Source organism: Quercus robur, chromosome 1 (assembly GCF_932294415.1).
Source record: "Quercus robur chromosome 1, dhQueRobu3.1, whole genome shotgun sequence".
Lineage (NCBI taxonomy): Eukaryota > Viridiplantae > Streptophyta > Magnoliopsida > Fagales > Fagaceae > Quercus > Quercus robur.
Genome location: NC_065534.1, coordinates 33,609,493 through 33,637,419, shown reverse-complemented (window position 1 = coordinate 33,637,419; position 27,927 = coordinate 33,609,493). Strand labels below are relative to the sequence as shown.

The following is a 27,927-nucleotide window of genomic DNA, read 5'->3' as shown; positions in this document are numbered from 1 at the left end:
GACTCACCGCGTGTGAGGCCACAACAATGTAAGCAAATAGAACCTCCTCTTCCTCGGGCTTGGACATGATAGGTGGCTGAGAAAGATACTTCTTCAATCGTTGGAAGGCCGAGGAACATTCCTCAGTCTATTCAAATCCCTTTCACTTATGCAACAACTGGAAGAAGGGCCTACACTTGTCTGCTGACCGAGAAATGAATCGGTTCAAGGCAGCAGTCATTCCTGTCAACTTTTGGACCTTTTTGGGATTTCGAGGAGGGTGCAAGTTGTTAATTGCTCTAATCTTATTAGGGTTAACTTCGATTCTACGATAGGTACCCATATAACCCAAGAACTTGCCAGAGCCTACGCCGAAAGAACACTTGGTGGCATTAAGGCGTAATTTGTATTTCCTCACTATCCCGAAAATATTCCTGAGGTCATCTATATGCTCAGACTCTATTTTACTCTTCACCACCATATCATCTATATACACCTCAATATTTTTGCCCAACTAAGGCTCAAACATCTTACTCATCATCCTCTGGTAGGTAGACCCTGTATTTTTCAGTTCAAAGGGCATTACTCTGTAGTGGTAATTCCTAGTGGGTGTAAGAAAATCAGTCTTTTCCTGATCGTCCAAAGCTAACGGTATTTGATGATAGCCCTAAAAAGCGTCCAAAAAGCTCATCCGAGGATGGCCTATAGTTGTGTCCACCAATTGATCTATCTGAGGTAGTGGGAAGGGGTCTTTTGTGCAAGCTTTATTTAAATTCGTAAAGTCTACACATACTCACCACTTCCCAGTTTTCTTTTTTACCACTACTGTGTTGGCCAGCCACTCAGGATAAAATACATCCTTTATGGCCCCAGCCCGCTTGAGTTTGAGCATTTCCCCCTTAACAGCGTCAGAATGTCCCCTAGATGAGCGCCAAGGTAGTTGCTTCTTGAGGATGGCAAAGGGATTGACGTTCAAATGATGGCAAATGAAATCCGAAACCACCCAAGGGCTTCGTAGGTGCTCCATGCAAACACATTAATATTTTTTTAAGAAAATCTATCAACTCTTACCTTTCCCAAGGAGGAAGTTGAAATCCGACCTGAAAGAACTTCTCCTAATTATCGCCAATGATAACTCTTTTCAAATACTCCCATTTGGCCCCTTCTTCCTCTACCTCCGTAGACAACACTAGCACTTTTGATTGCTATAAGTCTCGCCCCGTAGAGGCTAAGAACTCACCCCTGATCTGATGTCTAATCGTGGCCACCATACATTGCCTGGCCATAGATTGGCTCCTTACCAGCTCTTCAACTGGATTCCCAGGCAGATACTTTACCTTCAAGTGCAAGGTGGAAGGTACGACTCCTATGGTGTGAAGCCAATGCCTTACCACAATAGTAGTGTAGGGGGAGTAGGCATCTACCATAATGAAGTTCACCTCCACGACCTCTGTCCCTGTTTGAACAGGTAGTCAAATTTGGCCTTTTGGAAAAACAATCTTCCCGTCAAACCTTATTAGAGGGGAATCATTACAGGTCAGGTCTTCGAACCTCACCTTCAGTCTCTTAAATAGGTTAGGGTACATGATCTCTGCACTACTGCCTTAATCTATCAATACTCTCTTCCCATCGTACCCACCTATTCTGAGGGTGATCACCAGGGCATCATCATGTGGCTGCAAGGTCCCGACCTTATCCTCATCTGTAAAGCTCAAAGTCAGCCAAACTTCCATTCTACTCCTCTTCGGATCAGGGACGAGCCATCAGCAGATGGTCGAGCTACAGACATCACCTTAGATGACTGAGAACTAGTCCTTCTTAGAGCAGTAAGAATGACACTGATTATACCTAAAGGCGATCTTGCGGAAGCATCTCTTTGAGCCCCTGACCCTGCCTGACCACCCTATCCGTTAGGTTGATACAGGAATTGTTTCAACTTTCCTGCCTTAACTAATTACTCCAAGTGGCTCCACAAAGTCCTACAATCCTCTATAGTGTGCCCTCATTCCTGGTGGTACTGGTAATTGATAGGCCAAAAATGAATTGACTCCTTGTGATAAATTAACCAATTAATTTAGCCAAGTGAATTAATTAAGTTAATTAATCATGCAAACGCGTGGTAGCACAAACAAATCACCAATAAACTAATTATGCAGCGAAAAATAAATAACACGGTGATTTGTTTACGAATAGGGAAAACCTAACGACAAAAACCCCACCAGGTGATTTTCAGGTCACCACTTCCAAAATTCCACTATTATCAAAACAAGCAGTTACAAGTAAAGGAATCCCAGTACCTTATACCAACCTACAGTTGAACCCTTACCCCAATACCCAATTGAACTTGTTCTGTAGTGATAATTTCCCCTTTCGATGCACGGCTTTCAAGTACGTGACTAATCAATGCGCGGATCCCAGTATGTGACTTCAATCACCAACTAGAGAAGGTTGTTGGCTGCAAAGTTCTTCAATTCATCCCAACGATGAAGATCAAGAAGATGCTTGGTCACAAAACCCTACGGTGCACATACATAGTAACTTTTTCACAAGAATGATGAATTAGGGAAAAACTTTGTCTCCGATTACAAATTACTTGAACAAACTTTTCTCAACACTTGTGCAACTTGCATATACTTTGACAGCCCTTAAAATAATCCTTTTATATGTCTAGGGTTAGAAGAAAAGAAAGTCCAACACATAATCCCAGATTAGAGTCAAAACAGAACTGAAATTTTGTTTTTCATAAAGCTCGATAGATAGTTATCTATAGAGATGCTTTCAAGCAGTTGTCGAGCCTCGGGGCTGGAATAGCTTCTTAAACTCGATGGATAGCTAGCTATCGAGTTTTAATGAGCAGCACTTCTTCAGCTTGAATCTTGGATAGACTTGCATGTCTTCAACACTTGATCTTGAAACACAATTTCTTGAAATATTAAACACATCCTAGATCTACCCAAATACAAGTAAAGTATTTTTTGTCAAATGATAAGCCAATTACATAAAATAGTGACATATGTTCTTAATAAGTGAATCACATATGTCCTAACAATAATGAAGACTTTGGTTGCGCTTTATGGGGTCTTCCCTCATCCTGTTTGGCTATTAAAAGTATGACTTATTCTTGATCTTTTCTAGGATTTGGTGTACCGGCTCTTAGAACACAGTATTGACTACCTGAGTAGTAGTAGATCCAGAATGCCCAGTAAAATCTCTCCGAGGTCGGTTGTTATTATACCTATCTGACCTGAGATCCCTTTTGTCTTAAGGGACCACCTTAGCCTTCCCCTTTCCCTGCTACTAGTCCTTTTTGACCTACTTATACTCATCAATACGGTCCATGAGCTGACGCACATCCTAACTGGTTTCCTAGTCAAAGATTTTCTTAGATCGTGCTTGGCAGGCAAGAAAACCTTGAAAGTCCTTTTAGCCATGTCATCAAAGTTCCCATCTATCTTATTGAATATCTCCCAGTACCTGTCAGAATTCATTTTCAAGGTCTCCCTCTTTCGTATGGTCATGACAGTAGGGAATCCAAAGGCCGAGGAACCCTACTACAAGTCACGAAACGAGCCCTAAAGGCCCTAGTGAGCTCCTTGAAGGAGCTAATAGAACCTTCTTTCAGACTGTCTAACCATCTCATCACCACGGACCCTAAACTAGATGGGAACACTTTGCACATCAAGGCTTCATTCCAGGACTGAACGGCCATTCTCTAATTGAAGTGGCTGACGTGCTCCATAAGGTCCATTCTACCATTATACATGGTGAATGTTGGCTAAGTAAAACACCGAGGAAGCTTTCCCCTTTAGATTTTACATGCAAATGGTGATTTAGAGATCTAATTAAGAGCCCTGCTCATAGCATCATTGCCCAAACCTTTACAAGATGGACTCTTACTCCTCCGCTTGTAATGACGGTCCTTATCGTATGAAAATGACTCACTGGGAGGAGTCCTGGACTTGGGCCTTTAGCTACCATCTCCATCATCATCAAAATAAGGGTCAGAATATGAGGGAGTTGTTCTTCGTTGCTTTCGGCGTAGCCTCCTACGAAGACAGTCAATCTCCAACTGCATGCTTCTAGTATTCTCCTCATGAGAGATGTCACTCTTGCATGGTGTGCATACTAACTTCGTGGTCCTTCCATCGCTTAGGGTTGAGGAACTGATTTTGACATTGGGAACCAATAGACTCCTCCCGGTCTTGCCCTGATCCTACCATGGTTGGACGTTGAACTTACTAAAGCTCAAGCTTCCACATAAGTGGTGTCAATTGTAAGGACAGGTTTTGGTTCCTAAGTCCAAAGGATTAATGGATTAAGGCCCAAAAAGCCCAATACAATGAATTTGTAAAGAGTGGGCTTAAAAGCAAGGCTTCAATGGATCCAACAACATGCACAATGAAACAAAGATAGTAAGAAAGTAAAGAAAAACAAGCTCTATGCAAAGAAACCCTGCCTCCACAAAATCCAAGAAGAGTGGTCCTTGTGTATATTTCTTTTAAACTGGGATGCAATTTTAGTTCTTGTTACTACAGTATTTTCTCTACATATTTTCTGATCCCTTCTCCCTAACGGGTCTCTTACATTATATAGCTCCCTTTAGATGATCTTGGCCCGCCATTTGTTGATCGTCCAGACCACTACTTGAGTGCTTGTCCCATCAGACACCTTCCTAAACCCCTTGTGAGTTGCGGTAGTCAAGACAGCACTGTTTAAGGGTCTTCTCCACATAAATGCAGTCAGGAGGTTTGGTAGGATGCATTAAAGGAGGTGGCAATCACCATCCCTTTAGTCATGTCGGGGCTAACCCCTTCTCCAAAACTCTTTCTCTACAGTATGACCTCCTTTGGTAATGTGCTGCTAATGTGGCCTTACTGTCTGAGGGTGTGACCTCCTTAACATGATAATGGCCCCCTCGGCCATGGTTATGACTCGTGGCGCAATTACCTTATTTAAATTCCTGTACCCCACAGGCACACTTTGCATTTTTGCCTTTAAATATATATATATTTGTTGTGTTGGATTGGTGTTGGGCGTTTGGGTGTTAAGAAATGTGAAAAAAAGGACATAGGGTTTATTTTCTTTGCCTTATTTGGTTGATAAGAAGATTGAGAACCATCTAAATTGAGTGAAATGTAGTTTGCTCGGTTCGATATTCCTTCACACCATGATTTAATGCTGGTGCCAAAATTGGCAATAACCGACAATCACAATTTATTGCAAAAAATGCCCAAGATTGACCTCACCAAATCGATATCACCCTTAATCTAATAGAAAATACACCTTGTTTCCGGGGTATGTTTCCTCCCACTCACAGCTGGTGGGAACCACCAGTTGTAGGGCCCACTTAGCTGTGAGTGGGAGGAAGCTTACAATTGAAACAAGGTATACTTCCTCATAATCTAGGGGTTTTGCAAAGTGACTCACCTTGGACAGTTCAAAGAGTGACATGTTTCATCCCATCTAATGCAATGGGAGGTTATCGGTGGTGTAATAAATGATGAGGTAAGTGATTTGTCAAAGTGTGCGCAACACTCTTTTGAGATAGTGGCTCCAATTAGAAGTAATAGCTAGAGATACTCCTTTGGAGATGATGGCTCTGGTTTGACTAAATAGTTGATGGCGTACTTGAACAAAGTTTCATGGATTTCCTATCGAATGTGAACTTATTCTAGGAGTGGCAAAATCTGACATGACCCACGAACCCAACACGACTAATCCATTTATAAATGGGTTATGGGTTGAAGGTCATATTTGGGTTGACACAGTTAACCCGTTTAAGAAACGGGTCGTGTTTGTGTTCAACCTGCGAACCTATCTGACTCGTTTTACCCGTTTAGCTTATAAAATTATTAGTTATTTTGATATTATTGCTCAATTAATGGTTATATATATATATATATATATATATGTGTGTGTGTGTGTGTTTATTACTATATTTATAGTTGTAATTGTATTTTAATTTTAGATATATTGGAATTGATAAAAATTATATAGGTTTGGTATAACCTATTAATCAAATAGGTTATTAAATGAGTTATTTGTATTGACCTTTACATGACTTGTTAATTAAACGAATTAAATGTGTCGGGTCGGGTCGACTTGTTTAATAAACAAGTCGTGTGTTCGGGTTGAGGATTCCTGACACATTTACTAAATAAGTCAGGTTCGGGTCAACCCATATAGCCGAATACTAATGGCTTAACACAACATGAACCCGATTTGTGAACACAAATTGCCACCCCTAACTTACTCATTTGATTTCGATTGTGATTATTCAATTACAATTCCTCATAGTCTTAACTATTTGATCTCGTCCAAAGCAAGTGGGCCCCCAACTCCTACATATATGAACATCTGGGTAATGGTGAATTGCTTTTAATCGAACAACAAACTCTTAACATGACTCATTGTCAACAACATTATGTAATTTTATTACAGTTTTTAATGTGTTAAACATATAATTTATGTGATTATTTAACATACCAATGTGTTTTTTTTCCTCAAATAATGTAGAATTTTACGATTTATGATTCGATCTTACGATTTACGATCTCACCTACCTCTCATGATTCTACTTTTGACAATGAGGGATACGGTAGATAATTTCTCTAAAATTTTTATTTTATTTTTTGAGAATCAATTTCTCCAGAATTTAGTTTGTACTTTTGTGCGCTTGCGCTAATTAACGACACCTTCACCGCGTATGGTGGTGACAAAGTACGGCTTAATCAACGGTGTTTTGGTTGACTGAAAGCTGTAGTCTATGAAGCACGGGTGCGTTTCGGGACTCGGGTGCGGGTGCGGGTGCGGGTGCGGGACTCGGCAATTTTTGAAAAAGGTGGGTGCGGGTGCGGCAGGACTCGGCGATTAAAAAATTATTAAAAATATTTTTATAATATATATTTAATATATTGCTAAGCATACTTTTACTTTTTCATATTATATAAACAAATACCAAATTTAAGAGTAATAATAGATAACAACTAAAACGTAAATTTTCAGATTCACACATTTATTTCTAAGCAATTTGAAAGAGAGAAATCGTAAAGAACAAAGAATAAAAATTAAAGAAAAGAGCAGAGAGAGCACACCTAAGGCTGAAGCAGTGCAGTGTGAGGGACGGAGTGACTGAGGAGATGAGGGACGAAGATGAGGGACGAAGCAGCTATGAACACAGAGAAGGAGATGAGGGACGGAGTGACTGGATGAAGTGTGAGGGACTTAAGGGGTCTGGGTATTACGGTGCGTTTGCAACTTTTTTTTTTTTTTTTTTTTTTGAATTTCGGCCTGACTCGGCCGTTTCGGCCGTTTCGGCCGATACAGGCCGATACGGCCGATACGGACCGAGTCGGCCCGATTTCGGCCGCGTCGGCGCCGATTTCGGCCGCGTCGGCGCCGACTTTGGCCGCGTCGGCCCGATTCGGGATCTGCCACGTGGCGCGACGCGGCACGACGCGGGACGGACGCGCGGTCTGCGGCGTCCCTCCCGCGTCGCCGCGTCCCGCCGCGTCGGACGCGGGTGCGCCGGCCTGGGAGCCGCGTCCGTGCATCCCAGGCTGTAGTTAACCTGTAAGAGTTTACTTAAAATGTGAACACATTGATAATAAGGTTTGAACTAAATGTGGATTTTCCTTGTCACCATCGAGAAAGTTCTATGTGATCGAGCATTAAATTTCCACTTCAAGCTTGCAATTGCTCAAGCTATCGGACATGACCCTGAATGGATGACTTTCTTCAGTTCTTGCTCGTATGCTTTTGCTGTTTAGTAGGGTATTAATTAAGCTTGCGAATTGACGTTAGCGGGTCCGCTTAACTTATTACAAAAGCAGATGACAGAGATGAGTTGGCTGACACTTTACATAGTTAATAAGGATTTGTTTGTTATAAATAAAATAAAAAAAAAAAAAAAATTGTTTGTTAATGTTTCGTAAAAAGACCCAGTCCTTTCACATGACATACACATGAACAAAGTATATGTACTTATGCTGAGAGTATTGTGTTTTTCAAAAAAAAAAAAAGAAAAATGCAAAGAATATTGTAACTTCACTGAAATTTTCTGATGTTTTTAATAGAGACATTCATAATTCAAATCTTCCTTCTTTCATTGTAGTTATTGAACCTTTTTTTTTTTTTAATTAAAGAAAGAAGTATGAGAACTTGCAATTAATGGTGGAGCCAGGAGTTCAATTTAGAGAAGGCAAAGATTAAAAGCAAAATTAATTTGAAAAATGTTAGTTGATATTAATTACAAACTAAATAAGTAATTGTAAACTAATGTAATTGTCATAAAAAAATATAATATAAATGTAAAATATAATATATTTTTTCATACATAATTTAAATCACACTATTTTTTTCATTTTGAAATTGTAAAACGTGACTTAAAATCATGATTTCAGGTGCATTTTACTCTATATATGAGAGAGAGAGAGAGAGAGAGAGAGAGAGAGATTTTGGTTTCTAAAATGGTGATTTTTTTTTTCTAAGTTAGTGAGGCAAAATACCTAAGCATTTTTTTTTCCATTACAAGTTAAAATATTTAAGTAACTTTTCATCACATGTAAGTACAGAAGGGATTTTTGGTGGAGTAGGGGAACAATTGCCCCTTCTGTCCCCTAGCTATAAGTAGTTCTTTTAGTGCAAAAACTAAAAGTAGAGAATGTGAGAAGTTACTATTATAACTGCTTTTAGCTATAATTTAGTTTGTATTATGTTTTAAATTTTAAATGTCACATAAAATTTATTGTGTTTAAGACATGTTGTTTTTCTTCTTTGACATTATAATATGAAGTTTTTATTTATTTATTTATTTATTATTTTTTAAAGTTATTGTCATAAATGTGTGAGGATATTTTATATTATTTAAAAAAGTGAACTTGTATCTAGGGATAGAGCCAAGACTTCAAACGAGTGGAAAGGGGGGGGTGTTTGGGGGGAAAAATGTTCATGAAAAGGAAACTAGCATTGGTTTGGTATTAACAAAATAATGATCTTAGGAATATTGCAAACTTTATTACATAAGCTTCAATTTTTTTTTTAAAAAAAAATCGACATTTCATTTATTATGTTGTTTAGATGGTGCTAATCATATTCTTGCCACATCAATTTGTAAGATTTTTGTAGTAAAACTTGTAGTCATTCTAGCATTTTCCTTAACAATATATCAAACACAAAATAAATGTTTTTTTTTTTTTTTTAACAAAGTAAGATATTTTTATTGCAAAGCAAAAAGAAGAAGAAGTTATTTTGTGTGTGATATTTTGTTTAGGAAAATGCTAGAGGTATTACAAATTTTACTACAATAATTTTACATTTTTTTTTTTTGATAAGAAATGCGTAACTTTATTAATCAAAAGATAAGTACATTACATCTTAAATCAAAGCCGATTCAATAATTTTACAAATTGATGGTATATAATTTAGAGAATTTTTACAAGTTAAGGTAAATATCATACTCCCTAATATATATATATATATATATATATATGTATAAATATATATATATATATGTATATATTTTATAATTTTAGGCAATAGCTGTATCTTTGACTGTATCATGCATTCTTTTAAGACTAAAATACAAAATTCACCTTTTATGTTTCACTAAAATTTATTTCAAACTTCTAACTTTTAAGTTTATTTAATTAAGACTTTTCCATCAACTTTTGTTATATGCTGTGGTTAATTTTTCAATTTTTAAAATTTTGCTTTAAATTTTGTTAAATTTAAAAAAAAAAAAAATTCAATTAATGATTGAAAAGTATCTTCCAGATTTTTTTTTTTCAAAAAATTTTAATAAAAGTTGAAAGAAATGTCTTAATTGAATAAATAAGAAAATTAAAGGACTGAAATGAACGAAAGCAAGGTTAAAGGACTGAAATGAACGAAAGCAAGGTTAAAAGACTGAAATGAATTATAAAGAAACTTAGAGGATGAGTTTTGCATTTTAGCCTTTTTTTAATAATGGTATAGATGAATTTATCAATTTCTCTAGAATTTAGTTTGTCCATTTGTGTGCTTGAGCAAATTAATGAGTTGTAAATCTTTTTACATAAAGCAAACAGTACTGAAATAAATGGGAGCAGTGTATATTAATATACTTCAAACACCAAATTTGAATGAATATTTTAATATGCATACAAGTAGAGGCTCTAATTGAAACCCAGAAATAATATGGTCATCAGCCGCGCACACAAAGAGGTAAGGTATTCTCTTATTCAATGGTTAATTTTAGACAATTGTTGAACCCTTTTGTTTTTCAACATTTTGCTTAAGGAAGACGAAAGAGAGAAAATTAAACAACTTAGACAGGCACATGATATGATATGATGATCGAGTCTTTCAGGTTGAGAATGAAAGAAACAACCGCATCTCAAGTCTTTGTTTGGGGTTTTCTAGGAGCGAGAAAGAATTCGCTTTGTCTCTCTCTTTCGAACATGTCAAAACTAGGTTGAATTTCTCTATAAAATTTAAAATAAGGGGTTGAAGCTTTGAATGAAAATGTCAAAACGACAAAGTTCAAACTGATTAAATTTAAAACTATTTATTAGTATACAACTTGGTAATTTTTATTTTTTATTTTTTATATTTTGTTTTGTTAAGGGCATTAAAAGAAACTGCTAAACAACACCATTACGAGTACACATTGTCACATAGGTTGATCTGCATCCAGTAGATTGGTTGATCTGCATCATTTCACATTTATTCCATGTAATTCAATATTACACACTGTTGCACCTTATTTACATACACATAAATAATTAACTGAAACAGTGAGCAATCACATTCTCTATCTTCAAACTATTCTATTTTGTTATTTCAAAAGTTACTTTATCAATTATAACATACAATTTAATATTTTAACTTTTATTTTCGTAGATAACACATTAAAATAATATATTTATACAAATATACCACCCAAATTTTATTTTCCTAGAGAATGAAAGAGACACAAAGAGAGAAAAATAAAAATAAAATATATTAAAAACTTATACCATTTTGCTAGAGTACCATCATAAATATATGAGGATATGATTGCACTATTGTAAAATTTTTTACAACTAAAAGACCAGGTAATGGCCTTATTTTATATTTTAATACTAAGCCAATGCTAAATCACAAATTTCAAGTAGTTTCAGTTACTTTTTTAAAAACACGTGTATAACAACAACGTGTTTTTGTCCCTAATTTCAATTATGCTAGAAGGTGGTGTTAGTATCTGACATAGACTAACCTCGTTTATGTTTCAATATTGCCGGTTGCCGAAAAAGGCCATTCAGAAGTCAAAACTCAGAGCCAAGAATCAAGAATATTTTATGAATTATGATTTATGATATCATGAATGACGTCTTAGGCTACACTCTCTGTCTATTTGGTTCACAGTTCACACATACATTTTCCCCTGGTCAGCTCACTTAGGGGACCCATACGCTTTTGTTTGGCCTATTTCCACCATGTTTTTAATTATGGAAAGAATCGGTTACGTATAAGAGGCCTTCCTTGAAGCTTTTAGCTGCCGTCTCAGACCTTTGTAGACCCCACAAATTGTTCAAGTAGGTGTATGTTTAGATTGGGATTTTTGTCAAATGTACAATTATACTTTTTAAAAAATAAAGCTTTAAAAAACTATGTGTGGGGCCCAACAGTTCGTGGGCCAATCCCATTTATTCATTGGGGCCCAAAGCCCGAGCCGAGAAGGGTTATAGTCCAGGATCATTAAAACAAGTACAAAATGGCCTTGGGACACAGCCGAGAACGACTCAGTTCTCGGCATGTCCGAGGTCCCATAAAAAGAAAGGGCAAAAATGGTATAGAAACAACTTGGGAAAAAATCTAAAATATCTGCACCAATAGAAAAGGGTATGCTGGAAAGAATAACGACTAGGGAAAGCTGCCTTTACCGCCATTCAATACTCTGCACCTGACAGAGCCATACCCTCCAGCTTTTACAACCACCCCCAACCACTCTGGGTATGGGCTGATGGGACAAGTATCAGTCTTGGAATGTCGATCCTACACGTGGACGAAGGATAAAAAAACACAGGCTAGTATAAAAGGAAAAGGGAACAATCAGGACAAGAGGCGGGGAAAAATGGCCAAAAACCAGAGCCTCCCAGCCCGCCTCCTGGAGAAAGAATCCTAGGACGAAAATAACTTAGCCATGTATGAACATCACGAAAAGACTCACCGCCTGGTGACTAAGGTCTAGCCTTTCAAACCCACGCTCTACAAATGATATTGTCTGGGCCTTTTTATGTGCGGACCCAACACTATTACGGTTCGTTACGAAATCGCGTCCTTACAATTGGCGCCGTCTATGGGGAAGGCTTGTGTCTGGGCACTGGTGGTGGGTTGATACCATCCTTCACATCATTTTCAGTAGCTGGATATAGTGTTTTAGAGTAAAGTCCCACTAGGGGCTACGCTTCTTCACTAGGGGCTGCTCTTTGTAGCGTCAATAGCACGGATGGTTCTAGGGGCCTGGTCGAGGAGCTGGTCCCTTTAAACCAAGGTCCCACGCCATAGCCGAGGAGATAATTCCCCCAACTATCTATCAAAATTGAGTTTTGGACAGAACCAAGGTGTTGTATGGTCCTCGGACTCAAACCTATGGGGAAACCAACTACTTGGATGGGAAAACTGAGTTTTGGACAGAACCAAGGTATTGTATGGTCCTCGGACTCAAACCTATGGGGAAACCAACTACTTGGATGAGAAAACTGAGTTTTGGACAGAACCAAGGTATTGTATGGTCCTCGGACTCAAACCTATGGGGAAACCAACTACTTGGATGGGAAAACTGAGTTTTGGACAGAACCAAGGTATTGTATGGTCCTCGGACTCAAACCTATGGGGAAACCAACTACTTGGATGAGAAAACTGAGTTTTGGACAGAACCAAGGTATTGTATGGTCCTCGGACTCAAACCTATGGGGAAACCAACTACTTGGATGGGAAAACTGAGTTTTGGACAGAACTAAGGTATTGTATGGTCCTCGGACTCAAACCTATGGGGAAACCAACTACTTGGATGGGAAAACTGAGTTTTGGACAGAACCAAGGTATTGTATGGTCCTCGGACTCAAACCTATGGGGAAACCAACTACTTGGATGGGAAAACTGAGTTTTGGACAGAACTAAGGTATTGTATGGTCCTCGGACTCAAACCTATGGGGAAACCAACTACTTGGATGGGAAAACTGAGTTTTGGACAGAACCAAGGTATTGTATGGTCCTCGGACTCAAACCTATGGGGAAACCAACTACTTGGATGAGAAAACTGAGTTTTGGACAGAACCAAGGTATTGTATGGTCCTCGGACTCAAACCTATGGGGAAACCAACTACTTGGATGGGAAAACTGAGTTTTGGATAGAACCAAGGTATTGTATGGTCCTCGGACTCAAACCTATGGGGAAACCAACTACTTGGATGAGAAAACTGAGTTTTGGACAGAACCAAGGTATTGTATGGTCCTCGGACTCAAACCTATGGGGAAACCAACTACTTGGATGAGAAAACTGAGTTTTGGAAAGAACCAAGGTATTGTATGGTCCTCGGACTCAAACCTATGGGGAAACCAACTACTTGGATGGGAAAACTGAGTTTTGGACAGAACTAAGGTATTGTATGGTCTTCGGACTCAAACCTATGGGGAAACCAACTACTTGGATGGGAAAACTGAGTTTTGGACAGAACCAAGGTATTGTATGGTCCTCGGACTCAAACCTATGGGGAAACCAACTACTTGGATGAGAAAACTGAGTTTTGGACAGAACCAAGGTATTGTATGGTCCTCGGACTCAAACCTATGGGGAAACCAACTACTTGGATGAGAAAATTGAGTTTTGGACAGAACCAAGGTATTGTATGGTCCTCGGACTCAAACCTATGGGGAAACCAACTACTTGTATGAGAAAACTGAGTTTCGTAAGGTCGGCTACTCAATAAAAATTCTAAGTTACTTAGTCCTCGGCTTAAATACTATAAAAGGTTAAAGTTATTAAAAGTGTTAAGAAGATGGTGAAACGCCCCACTATTCAGCAACCTAGAGGGGCTGTTCATTTTGCGGGTGATATGTCTTCGGATGGTTACTTCCTACACCGTATCGAGCATTCAGTTGTCGTCTCGGCTATTTTTGGGGTAAGTGTTGTTTTCGCAGGTCGGCGATGTTGTGCCAAACAACTCTATTAAAGTTATGATAATATCTTTTCCTTAGCAAATATTTTGACCTTAGGTGTCATTAATTCAATGCTATATTATTGTGCCGAACAGCACTTGCAAGTTCATAATAGCGCCTTTCTATTAGATAAGGGATTATGGCCCCAAGTATTGTACTCTAAGGTCGGCGGTATTGTGCCAGGCCGACTCAGTAAGCTCATCATAATGTCCTTTCTTTTTCTGACTAATAGGAGTTTCAGCTCTAAGTATCACCTGTTCGATTCAGTATTATTAAGCCAGATTGTTTCTATAAACACAGAGCAAGATCTTTTTATTAACTAGGACTTTGGTCCTAGACGTCGGTCAAAGTTTAAAAATAAAAAGAATTCACAAGATTGTACGTCTATTCATCGCGTTATCATTTCGGAAATATAGAGATAGAACATGCGAAGTAAAGTAGTAACAATTTTTATTAATATAAAGATGTATTACAACGTACAAAGAGGGGCTTAAACAAGCCTATACAAAAGGTGGATTACCAAAACAATAATAATAATAAAAAAAAAAAAAACAATGCAGACAAATAAACAGTCAGATGCCTTTTTAAACTCGTCTCCGAAGTCCTTCCAAACTCTGCCCCAGTAGCGCCCATATTGAGAGAAGGACTTTCTCCAGAAGAAGATAGAGGAGATGAATGAAAAGAAGGAGGAGAATAAGAGGGAGGAGATGAAAGGAAAGAAAGAGGAGCAAAAGAGGGAGAAGGAAAAGCACCAGGATGGATCTGGTGGTGGAAAGAAGAAGAAAGAGAGGCAAAATGAGACATCAGTGAACGAAGAGAGGAAGAAGCAGGGGCACTTAGTCCCTGCCTCAGTTCTGACTCCTAACACGCTGGTGCCATGTTAGTTATGCTCATGAGAGAGCGGCTGGTACTGATAATGGGTGACCCCAGCTCAGTCACGCCGAATGTTTGACGTGACGAGCCCCTACTTCGGATTTTGGCTGAGAGGAGGGTAAAAAGGATTTTGAGTCTCCGCCATCCTTGCCCTGACCGAGCCATTTTAAGCTTTGTAAGAATGTGGAGTTTCTTGGTGGGTTATGGTTCTTTCATTATTTGCTCTTATCTCGAGTGTATCACGAGCTAGGATACAACTAGTGAATAAAGTAAAGTCTGGAGGAAGCTAAAGGTTTCAGACTTCAGAGGGATTGAAAGGGTCTCTGTACGAGAGAAATATCCTCTTGCCTCCCTTTTTATACGAAGGGTGGAACGGAAGGTATTTAATCTGTCCAGATTTCCAAGAAAATTGGTAAACGAGAATATACCCGTTCCACTTCCCCGCATCGTCAACAAACCATCGAAATTAAATGGTCTCGTAAATGTAAGTCATTAAAGGCGCGTTTTGGATAACCAAACGGCAGGAACGCGTTGTGAATGAGTTCAGAGGAATGTCTCGTAGACCGGTACGTTTCCTGGGCAGATAAAGAAACGCCAACATTAATAAAGAGACTGAGCTAAACGAGCCATAATAAAGGCTAGGTATTACCAAAACCCTCCTCTCCAGCCAAGAGGTCAGACAGTAGGGTTTTGAGGGGCTATTGTGGGGCCCAACAGTTCGTGGGCCAATCCCATTTATTCATTGGGGCCCAAGGCCCGAGCCGAGAAGGGTTATAGCCCAGGATCATTAAAACAAGTACAAAATGGCCTTGGGACACAGCCGAGGACGACTCAGTCCTCGGCATGTCCGAGGTCCCATAAAAAGAAAGGGCAAAAATGGTACAGAAACAACTTGGGAAAAAATCTAAAATATCTGCGCCAATAGAAAAGGGTATGCTGGAAATAATAACGACCAGGGAAAGTTGCCTTTACCACCATTCAATACTCTGCACCTGACAGAGCCATACCCTCCAGCTTTTACAACCACCCCCAACCATTCTGGGTATGGGCTGATGGGACAAGTATCAGTCTTGGAATGTCGATCCTACACGTGGACGAAGGATAAAAAAACACAGGCTAGTATAAAAGGAAAAGGGAACAATCAGGACAAGAGGCAGGGAAAAATGGCCAAAAACCAGAGCCTCCCAGCCCACCTCCTGGAGAAAGAATCCTAGGGCGAAAATAACTTAACCATGTATGAACATCACGAAAAGACTCACCGCCTGGTGACTAAGGCCTAGCCTTTCAAACCCACGCTCTACAAATGATATTGTCTGGGCCTTTTTACGTGCGAACCCAACACTGTTACGGTTTGTTACGAAATTGCGTCCTTACACTATGTATAAAAAAATAAACTCAAAAAAAAAAATGTTTAATCCAAACACTCCACAAATTTCCTACAAGGAGAACTTCGTGGGTGTAGTACTGTTGAGTGTTGATTATATAAGAGATATGTAATAGAATTGAATCTCTCTATTTGCTAAGCAATATTCGATAGTCTGATATGTCACGGATTATACTACTACGTACTTGCCTAACCATAATATATGATGTTTATCATCTTTGACACATGATGTTTATCATCTTTAACGTGACAAGTGACGATGTTTGGACTGGGGAGTTCATACTTCATAATACTACATTTTTAGAAAAAAAATTAGAATGTGGAAATTAGGAACCAGTTATTTTCTTCTTCCTCTTCCTATCAATCATAGCTAACTTTGAAAAAGAGATTGACACTCCCGGTTCCTTTCACATAAAAATCATTTTCAAGCTAATTATGCGAAAAAATTGAGCACCACTATTTTACATGTAAGGTTCCAAGAGCTTTCTTTATTGTGCGTCTAAAACAAATCTACAATTGTGTAGATTGTGATGTGGGTTTGGATTTTAAGAATTCTCACATATATATTGGAAGTTTATAAAGCCTTGTGAATATCAATAAACAAAATAATTAGGAGTGTTAATGTATATTATGTTAATGGGCTTTAGGCCCAGTTAGGTTACTTGTATAGTACACTTTACTTGTACCGCACACATATGCCTCCTATATAAAGGCACTGATGTATATTCTTTTATTTAAGAAATACAATATAATCATTCTGTATTTCTAACAAGGAGAATTTATAGATACGTTGTGTTATAAAGACTTGTCACATGGGTGAACTGCTCCTAACACAAGTCAAAATTGTGTTATATTTCTTATAATTGTTTATACTAATTTTTTCTCAACATTATTAGAGATATATTAGATATACTAAACCGATGTAATAGGTACAAGCCCATTCATACATGTACTAGTAGTCTAGAATTTAGTCGTTTATATATACTCATGTTAGGATTTATTGTAACATAGACTTTATATTACATTATTACATAATAAAGATGTAATTCTTAATGGTTCCATGGACATAAGCTGACAAAGCTGAATCATGTAACTTTCGTGTATGCGTTGCTAATATATTTAACAAACATTATCTAACTTTATTGTATATGTAAAATTAATAATAATAATAATAATAATAATAATAATGGCAGTTTTTAATGTGTTAGGCAGCGCAATGCAATGTTTCCAGAGTTTTCCTTTGTGTGCGTGAGGTCATTAATGACACCTTACCGCGTATGTTAGTGACAGAGTGCGGCTTAATCAAATCAACCGTGTTATGGTTGACTAAAAGTTGTATCCAGTAAAAAGTTTACTTAAAATGTAAATATAATATTGATGAGTAAAATTAATGTTGAGTTTCCTTGTAATCATCGAGGAAGTTCTCTGTGATCGATTGAGTATTAGTTTTACAACTTCAAGCTTGAAATTACTCACCTCTACATTACTACATAGCTCGGCCAATGATGCGAATTAATATTCTAGTAAGTATAAAATAAGTAGTATGGTTGCTGTAAGGTCTCAATTTACAATCCAAGCCCAAAATGTATGGGATATTGGCCCAATGAGCCCAATATAATAAATTTGTAGAGAGTAAGTCGAAGAACCAGGACTTAATGAATTAAACAACGACTAATACTGAATTAAATGGCAATCAAATACTAAATAAGAGATTCTGATATTAATAGACTTTCCGTCCGAGGAAGTCACACTTGTATATATTGATCACAATTGAATACAAAGACAATTTAGATTGCTGTAGTCTTCTTTCTTTGCTTTTTTCTCCATCCTCTTCTCAGGGAGGGTCTCTCACATTAAATAGCTCCTTCTGGAACATCTTGATTCTACACTTGTTAATCATCTAAACTTTCACTTGAGTACCTGTTCCATCAGACACCCTTTCTGGCTTTCTGTGAGTTGTGATAGCCAAGGTAACACTGTTCAGAAGTTTTCTCCACATAAATGCGGCTAGAAAAGTAGTTCTCATGCATTTAATACGGTGGCAATAGCTTTCCCTTAGATATTTTTGGGCTTCCTGCCTTCTTGTATATTCATGAAGTATGTTCCTGTCATCGTAACTTCTTGGAGGGTCATTCTACTTGTTGAAATGCATATTTAAGTTGCACACGCCACATCTGAGGAGTAATTCCTCTTTGGATAACCTTTCATTCGTTCATAACACATGAGACTTTAAATTGGGACCCTAAACGACTATTTGCCCATCCTCGGACCATTCAACGTCCTCGAACAAAAGCCCAAGACCCAACATATTATCCTGGGCCTTTATCCCTATAGTTGCCCTAATTAAAACCCTGATCTAATGGACACCAGCTGCACACTGAGTGGTTTTCTCTCATTCTATGGTTAATTTAGACACATAATATTGAACCCTTCTTTTTCAGGTTGAGAATGAAAAATACAACCGCGTCTAAATTTTTTCAGTCTTTGTTTTTGTTTTTCTAGGAGCCAGAAATCTCTCTCTCTCTCTCTCTCTCTCTCTCTCTCTCTCTCTCTCTCTCTCTCTCTCTCTCTCTCTCTCTCTCTCTCTCTCTCTCTCTCTCTCGAACATGACAAAACTAGCTAGGTTGAATTTCTCTACAAAATTTGAAACAAGGGGTTGAAAATTTTGTAAGAAAATGTCAAGGACAAAGTTCAAAGTTCAAACTGGGTAAAATTAAAAGTAATAGTATACAACTTGGTCGTAACTCGTAAGTATTATTTATTACGAGTACGCTATGTCAGATAGGTCGATTTGCATGTAGCAAATTGATTAATTCAGCGGAAGTAATTAAATCAAAGAAACTGTGCATTGATCACTTCACATTTGTTCCATGTAATTAGAAATTAAAAACATTTGGTAATAAATAGTATCCTGCGTGCATACGTAAACAAGGTTATACTGAGAGTCAAATTTTGCTAGAAGGTGGTGCATGTTTCTAAATTCTGATAAAGACCTAACCTCGATCTACATATTGATATATGTTTCAATATTGCTAGTGGCCGAAAACAGTAAACACCACTCGGAACCAACGAGGAATCGAGAATATCTTCATGATATCATGAATGACGTCTAGCTAATGGACCCGTAAGCTTTTTGTTTGGTCTATTTCTGAAACTATTGGTATAAAGCTTTTTGCTGCCATCCAGTCCTTTGTAGACCCTACAAATTGTTCTAGTAATCGTATGTTTAGATTAGTTTTTTTGCCAATAAATTATTTGCTTATTTGTTGAAAATAAACAAATGTATAAATTATACTCTAAAAAAATGCTTTAAAATATGTGTATATATATATTGTGGGGCCCAAAATCTGAGGTCCCAGTCCACTTTGTGTTAAGGGCCCAAAGCCTTGTCCTACAAAGCCCAACCGCCGAGGACGCGCAATGCAATTCCCTGAAGGCCCAAGAATGTAGCCAAGGACGATCTCACACTCAACACCTCACAAAATGCCTGAAGAAAAGGACAAACTCAGTACAAGAGCAATACAAGCGAGAAAGCTGCCCACACCATAACGTGGAGCCCAGCACCTGACAAGCCCATACCTCATATCATGCTATCCAGCTTTTTCCAACCACTCTGACGTGAAGATTGATAAGACGAGTAATTGTCCCAAATAAGGAGAAACTGACACGTAGATGAAGAACGGGAGGTAAATACTAGTATAAAAGGGAAAGAGGGCAAGGAAGGAGGGGACCCCGGAGAAAAAAGGAGGGAAGACTGGTGAGAATGTAATGCTCCTCGGAATAATTCCGAGGAACCAAACCTTCTAAACCACATCGAGGTAAGGCTCAACTATGCAGTCCAAGCCTACCTTTGTATGAGTTCTCATGAAACTAGGACCAGACCCCTGCCCAGCGCCTAAGGGCATGCCTTTCCAATCCCACTCTCTACAAATAATATTGTTCGGGCCCTTTACATACGAGCCCAAGGTCATTCCCGGGCCGTTAAAAATCGTGTCCCTACATATATATATATATATATTCATAAACAATAAACTAAAATACAAGTTTAATCCAAACTCACTTCTAAATATCTTACAATGAGAAAAAATATCTTAAGTGTCCCAAAGCATAAACTATTAAGATATGATGAATTTAATAATTTAACTAATACTTCTAATACTCCCCTTTACTTGTGGGCCAAAACTACTTTTTAATAGGTGAGACTCAATACGTAGGAATTTAAATGGGAGGTAGAGTGGAGAAGACAATGATCGAATTTAAGATCTCATACTCTGATATCATGTTAAATTATCGATTGTCCCAAAAATTTAACTATTTAACCAATACTTCTAACAGTTGGCTAAATTGTTGATTATGTAAGAGATATGTACGTAATATAAAATTTCATTTTGTGTAATCCATTGTGAGATATAGAAAACAAGAATTTTAATATTTGCAAATAAATTATCATATAAAAAAAATTTAAATGCTCTATATATATATATATATATATATATTGAGAATCAAAAGCTCAATATTTAAAGGCAATCTAATGCTTTAAAAAATTTCCTATACACATAGGTCCAAATTACAGTGTGATAATTATTATAGTATGGAGCCCATCATAAATTGTTTAATTCTACCTTCTTACATGAAATTGAAATGTGAACTAAGAAATTATAAAATATCATACATAGAGAGCAGAAGAGTATAGGTTATGGACTTATAAACATAGTTTTCAGAATTGGACCGGATCGGGAGGTCGGACCGTGAAAACCGGAAACCGAGATGAAAACCGGTTTTTTAAGCATAAAGAACCGGATTTTTTGTTAATTTCGTGAACCGTTAAAACCGGGGTTGGACCGCATGAACCGATGAGAACCGTGCGGTCCAACCCTTTAGCAATTTTTTTTTTTTTTAAAACAACTTAACGCAATTTTATTCTACTTAATTAAATTATCCATCTCTTACAAGGAATAAAAAAAATTATAATTAAAATCCTTCAAAGATATTCAACTTTACTTCAAAAAATAATCATAAATTTTAATGTTTTTGTGGTTATTATTTTATTTTATTAACTTTTTTATTTAATTATTAAATATATGCTTGAAAATCATTATATTTCCCTCACATATATAGATATATTGTCAATTTTGCTAGTTTTATAAATTTAATATATATATATATATATATATATATATTTAGGCTTTAATTAATTATTAAATTAATTATGACATCATCACTGTTCGACCTCGGTTCGACCTCAAAAATCTTGAACCTCTACTTTTTACGGTTCAATGAACGGTCCGGATCTGAAAACCTTACTTATAAATTGCTCAATTTCACCTTAAAAGAAATTGAAAAGTTTAGAAATATGAAATATCGCAGAGTTCTGCTTATCTGAAGTTCTACTAAATTCTAGAAGCCGGCCAAATTAGTAAGGAAATCTATTGTGGCGTCTACTGAATAAACATTGAACAGGTGTCATTTTCCTTGAACCTTCATCCGGTAATCATGGTTAGGATTAGGCACATCAAGCTATTTCCCGGCTCTTAATTTGTTGTAATGCTACAGTAGTCACACTGAATATTTTCCAATATTTTTTCAAACTATTTTGGTAAATTCTTATTAATTTTCATTTGACCTACTACTTTTTGAGTAATATTACGGCTACAAATTACTTTGTAATATTTTAAAGTAGTAAATTTTTATCAATTTTCATCTTGACTTACCACTAATTTCAAATTTTTTACTTACTAATAACTATTTACCACATAAATAATTTGTAAAAAGGTTTGTAAAATAGTTTATGACTTTAATATTTTCTTTTTATTTATCAACAAACTCTCACCACATCAACTGTTTCTAAAATAGTTTGTATTTTTAACCTTTTTTTTTTTCTTAGTCGATATCTTGGCATCTGGTTACAGTTTACGGCAGTCAACCGTGGCAATATTTGACTTCATACTATTATTTATCCTTTTTGGGATTAACAAGAAGCCCAAAGAGGTGAACTTTCTGTAACCCATGTATAGATAGTTTTATAAATTGGTATACAATGACTTGAAAAAGATAACCTCAAATCAATTTAGAATTAAATTGTCCTTAACACAAACTCAAATTATTGTTTTTTTTTTTTTTTTTTGAAAATAATACAAACTCAAATGACACTGCCAGATCCACTATTTTAAACTTGAGGTGGTTCACCATAATTAGGTATAAAGTAACTCTCTTATTTGATTTTTTTTTTAATTTCAATTTTTTTTTGAAATGATAAAGAGTTTTTTTTTTTTTTTTTTTTTTTTGAGAGAGAAATGATAAGAGTTGAAACCTATGTGATAATTACTTTTTACTAATATTTCAATACACAATCATACAAATAAGTTTATTTTTTTGTGTAAATAGGATTTAAACTTAATCCCTTATTTGACAATAATTTTTTTTATAGATGATTTAATTGGGACCCACCATAATTAAGTACTTATTCAGAAAAAAAAAAAAAAAAAAAAAAAAAAACCATAATTAAATACTTGAATCATTATCTAAAATACCACTTTAATTTATGGGGTGCTTCATCGTCCTTGCAAGTTCCAACACATATATTAAGAATCTTAAAAATAAAAGATCTCTAGCCATCTAGAATCTAGATGGTTGGAAAATAATCAAATCAATGGATCTTAGTTATTTGTGGATGGGTGTATGCTTAGGAAGGAGAACCGCGTATTGTAGTGTCAATTCGACCTAATGGACCCACACTGTTCTCTACACAAGATTACAAAAACTGAAAGAGATTGACCTGAATATGTGAACCCGTGTGTGTATGGTTAAAAATCAGAAAACATTTGGGTCGAGATCGTTCCCTGCAAATCAACAGGCCTGCTGGTTCAATCCAGTTCTGTTTTTTCTCAAATATTCAAGGTTGTTCAGATTTCTAACATTGACACCATGTGTACGCGACACCATGTGTCAACCTTAGCATTTTTTATCAGGGAATCAACGACATTCACATGTCGTTGGTGTAAGTAAAAGCAAATTTGGTAACATTTCAATTCATTATCAATTTTCCTCATCTAATTAAAAAAAGTAACTGCATGAGCTGGACTATTTTTGATGTTGTTGTTGATTCTGGCTAGGAGAGGAATAATAAAAGCAATTTAACTAGTTTTTATTAGGTCGAGATGGGAAAATCTTTTATCATCTCACAATGGAGTTGTTGTGATTGAATTTTGTTACAGGAAAAGAAATTCTCTAATAGTATTGTAAAATAGAAGAGGGATACTTACTTCAGTTCCTTGTATAACTCACAGACCCAATTGATAAAACCCCTTACAAAAAAATAACTAAAGGATTAAGGTAGGTTTGGAGGCTAATTATTACAATCTATTAATAAGCCTCATGTATTTGGCCATTTGTTAGCTTGCTTCGTTTATTTGGTTAGATACAGTAACTTTTTCCTGAGAAAAAGTTAGATACAGTAACTTAGAATAACTATGTTATTAACTATGTTCAAATTTGTTTTTTGGCACGATCCTACTTGTATATCTGTGAGTCTCTAAATTTTATGTGTCATATTATGAAGAGTTAACATCTTGGATTTTATTTATATATACAATAGATTTTTTTTAGCTATAATTATAATTTTATTCAACTTATTCTATATAAGGAAAATGATTCAACCCAAACACAGGGAAATTTGGATCGTACTTTTACGATGTCTCCTAATAGCATGGCATTTACTAATAAAGTCAATAAAATCTTGAATAGAAGTATTTATTTGGATTTATTGGGAAACTTTTATTTTTTATTTTTTATACAAGATAGAATTTCTACTCTAGCCTTATCTAAGTGTATATGTGTGTGAAGCTCCCTCTTAAAACTTGAACCCCGGTTTTTGCCCTCTATACTTCACAAGCGCGTATACCTGTGGAGTGATTACCGTACCAAGGATGCGCGGTGATAATTTATTGGGAAACTTCAAACTTATAAAAAGGTTAACTTCAAACTTTAAAAACTTTGTTTCTCCCTCTTCTCTTCTATCTCTCTTTCCTCTCTCTTCCTCTTTGTTTCTCTCTCTAATAAACCCATGCAACCCACCTTCCACCAAAACTCAGCCACAAACACCAATTCTTCACAACAATCAAAACCAACCACCACCACCATAGTCAATACCCATCCCAAAATTAAACCCCATAGCAAAAAAAAAAAAAAAAAAACCCTCAACCACATTAGCCACCATCCCCATAACACACCACCACCACCTAGAATCCATCACCACCACCATAAAAAAAACTACCAAAATCACAGAGAGGGAGAGAGACGAGACATAGAGACCTTGCCACACCCACCACCCATAGCCGCTGCAAAACCCACAACAACCACCAACCAACCCACCATTAAAACCTACCATCATTGAAACCCACCATCATCAAGACCCACCATCATCGAGACCCATCACTTTGACTCACCACCAAAACCTAGCCATCGATTCAACTCCACCACTGAAACCTAACCCCACAACCGCCAAATTTTCATCCCTAAAATCCAGCCACCATCAAAACCCACTATCACCAAAACCCACCATCAGCGAAACCCACCATCACCAAGACCCACCACCAAAACTTACCCATCGATTTAACTCCACCACTGAAACCAACCCAGCAACCACCAAATCTCCACCCTTGAAACCTAGCCACCATAGATTTGTTCCAACCAAAAATTTGTCAGATAAGAAAAGATAGATTAGAGAGAAACAAAGAGAATAGAGAGAAGATGGAGAAGAGGGAGAGACGGATAACAGTGAAATAGAGAGAAGAGGGAGACATAGTGAAATAGAGAGAAGAGAGAGACACAGTGAAGAGCGAAATAGAGAGAAGAAAGAGAAAAATAGTCAAATAAGAGAGAGAAGTAGGAGAGTTGATAAAATATTAGTTTTTAGGTTTATATCCTATGAATAGTGAGGTTGCATATATGCAACCTTAGAGCCTTAGCATTAGGAGGTGTAAAACACCCCCCCCCCCCTCCCCTCCTAGTTGCTATTTTACCAATTAAAGCCTTAAAAAACCCCCCACATCTGGGTATGTAAACTTTTTTTTTTCCCCATCTTACCTACAGTAAGTTTGGGTATATAGAACTTACTGTCGCTAGTATGTATAAGTAAAATAATACTTTTTTCTCTCTCCTCTTTGCTTCTCACTCTTTGACTCTCTCTTTTCTCTTATTCTTTTCTTCTTTTCTCACTCTTCTCTGACTCTTCACTCTTCTTCCCTCTCATCTCTCTCTCTCTCTCTCTCTCTCTCTCTCTCTCTCTCTCTCTCTCTCTCTCTCTCTCTCTCTCTCTCTCTCTCTCTCTCTCTCTCTCTCTCTCTCTCTCTCTCTCTCTCTCGTAGCTCTTGCAACAAATACAAGATTTTCATCTTTCAAATCTTTTTTCTTTGACACTGCTCCAAATGCCTCTGACCGTACCTTTGTTGTGCCTTGTAGAAAAACAAGAATTACACATAGGAATGGATGATACATAAAAATGATAATGTTTTGTTTCGGCACATCAGCACATCCTACATAAAAAGGGGGGTGGGTGGTGGGGAGAGAAATGGCAAAATAATTCTACTTAAACTTCCAATGATATCATTAGAAATAACAAAGAAGCAAATCTTTTATTCATTTTCAATTTTTCAATCAATTCTTCTTACTCAATCCATGATTTGGATAGGTTTGGTAAAGATGCTTTTATTGGGAATAGTGGACTTTGTGGAGGACCTTTAGGAAAGTGTGGTGGATTGAGTATGAAGAATTTTCATGTAATCTCTCTCTCTCTCTCTCTCTCTCTCTCTCTCTCTCTCTCTCTCTCTCTCTCTCTCTCTCTCTCTCTCTCTCTCTCTCTCTCTCTCTCTCCAGCAACAAATACAAGATTTTCATCTTTCAAATCTTCTTTCTTTGACACTACTCCAACTGCCTCCGACCGGACCTTTGTTGTGCCTAGTAAAAAAAACAAGAATTACACATAGGAATGGATGATACATAAAAATGATAATGTTTTGTTTTGACACATTAGCACATCCTACATAAAGGGGGGGGGGGGGGGGGGGGGGGAGAAGAAATGGAAAAAATAATTCTCTTTCATATGTAGGTTAAAGACATAAGTCACATAACTGCAAGTAATATTGTTCCAGGAACTTGCAGCAGCATGATCTGCATCACTTATGCTTGACTTACAACTTTGTCAGTTCATTTAATAGTTTGTGTTTATGCACAACACAAACACATATCAAGTATGTATCAAGTTCAGCAACACAAAAGCAAAATTGTGCGTTGACCAGTGCATATTTGTAGATGACCATTGCTTAAACTTCCAATGATATCTTTAGAAATAACAAAGAAGAGAAACTTCCATTCATTTTCATTTTTTTCTCTCACATACACATAAAGAGCCAATTTTCATATGGACTAGATCATTGTATCTGCATATGCTTATTTACTTACACCACATGAGGTGTGTTTCTCTTCTTTTTTATTTTTATAAGGGAAATTACATTCAGACCTCCTTCATTGACATGATATAGAAACACCCTACCTAGTCAAGTTGGAGACTTCCCCTAAAGTACTTAAAAAATATGACCATTCTTCTGCATCTTAGTAGAATGAATAGAGGTTAGCACTCCCAGTACCTATGACTTCACATAATGCTCAACTGCCATTAAATTACCTGTCCACCAATATAATCTATGTTATCTAGAACATTTGTCTGCAGAACTCATTGGATCACTAGGAAACAACTTTATAGGGGTTGATTGAGAAATACTACACACAGGCAACTAATGTAGGATGTGAAACAAGTAAAGACGATTGCCACATTATTCATCAAAAAAAGAGATGATGACCACTTAGTCAATTTGTTCATGACATAGGGAAATACAAAATCACTATATAAGATACATAAAGACTGAAAACAAAAGTGCCACTTTATCAATGAGACATATTAAAACAAACCCAATTCACAAGTGAACGAAATGTAGGAATATAACTACGTACCTGAGGCTTGAGCTCTGACATTGGCTTTTGATTTTGTTAATATGAAATATTGTCCACTCAAGGTTTTCTTTACATATCAGTAGAGCAATGTTTTGTCGTGTCCACAAATATTGTTTTGGGGGTCCTCCTCTTTGCATGGAGATGGAGGAAAGGAATATACTTCTATTTTGTATTATCTTGCAGTCGGCCATTGTGAACATATAATTTCCACATCAATAAGTTGAAGTTGATCCGCTTCTCTTCCACTGAAGTAGGGAAAACCAAATGCATAAGACTACAAGACATGTTAGTCTGATATATGGATTCAAGTTTGTTTAATGATAAAATCTAGAAATATTTTTTACTTTAGGCTTTCAATTAATTATTCAACGACTTGGAAACAATCTTTGCCCTCTTCCTCCAATCCAGCCGGCTATCTATCTAACCCAATTATAGCTAATTCCTCCTTTTAAAATAGAAAAAAATTATTCATCTACCCCTTTTCTGCTTTATATACTTGTTAA

The 27,927-nt window shown here is 36.8% G+C and overlaps 1 protein-coding gene across 1 annotated transcript in view; it reads right to left on the bottom strand.

Annotated features, from left to right (window-relative positions):
• Nucleotides 1-27,927, bottom strand: part of LOC126732498 (exocyst complex component EXO70H1-like) — a 118,681-nt gene that overhangs the window by 88,099 nt on the left and 2,655 nt on the right. The window lies entirely within an intron of this gene.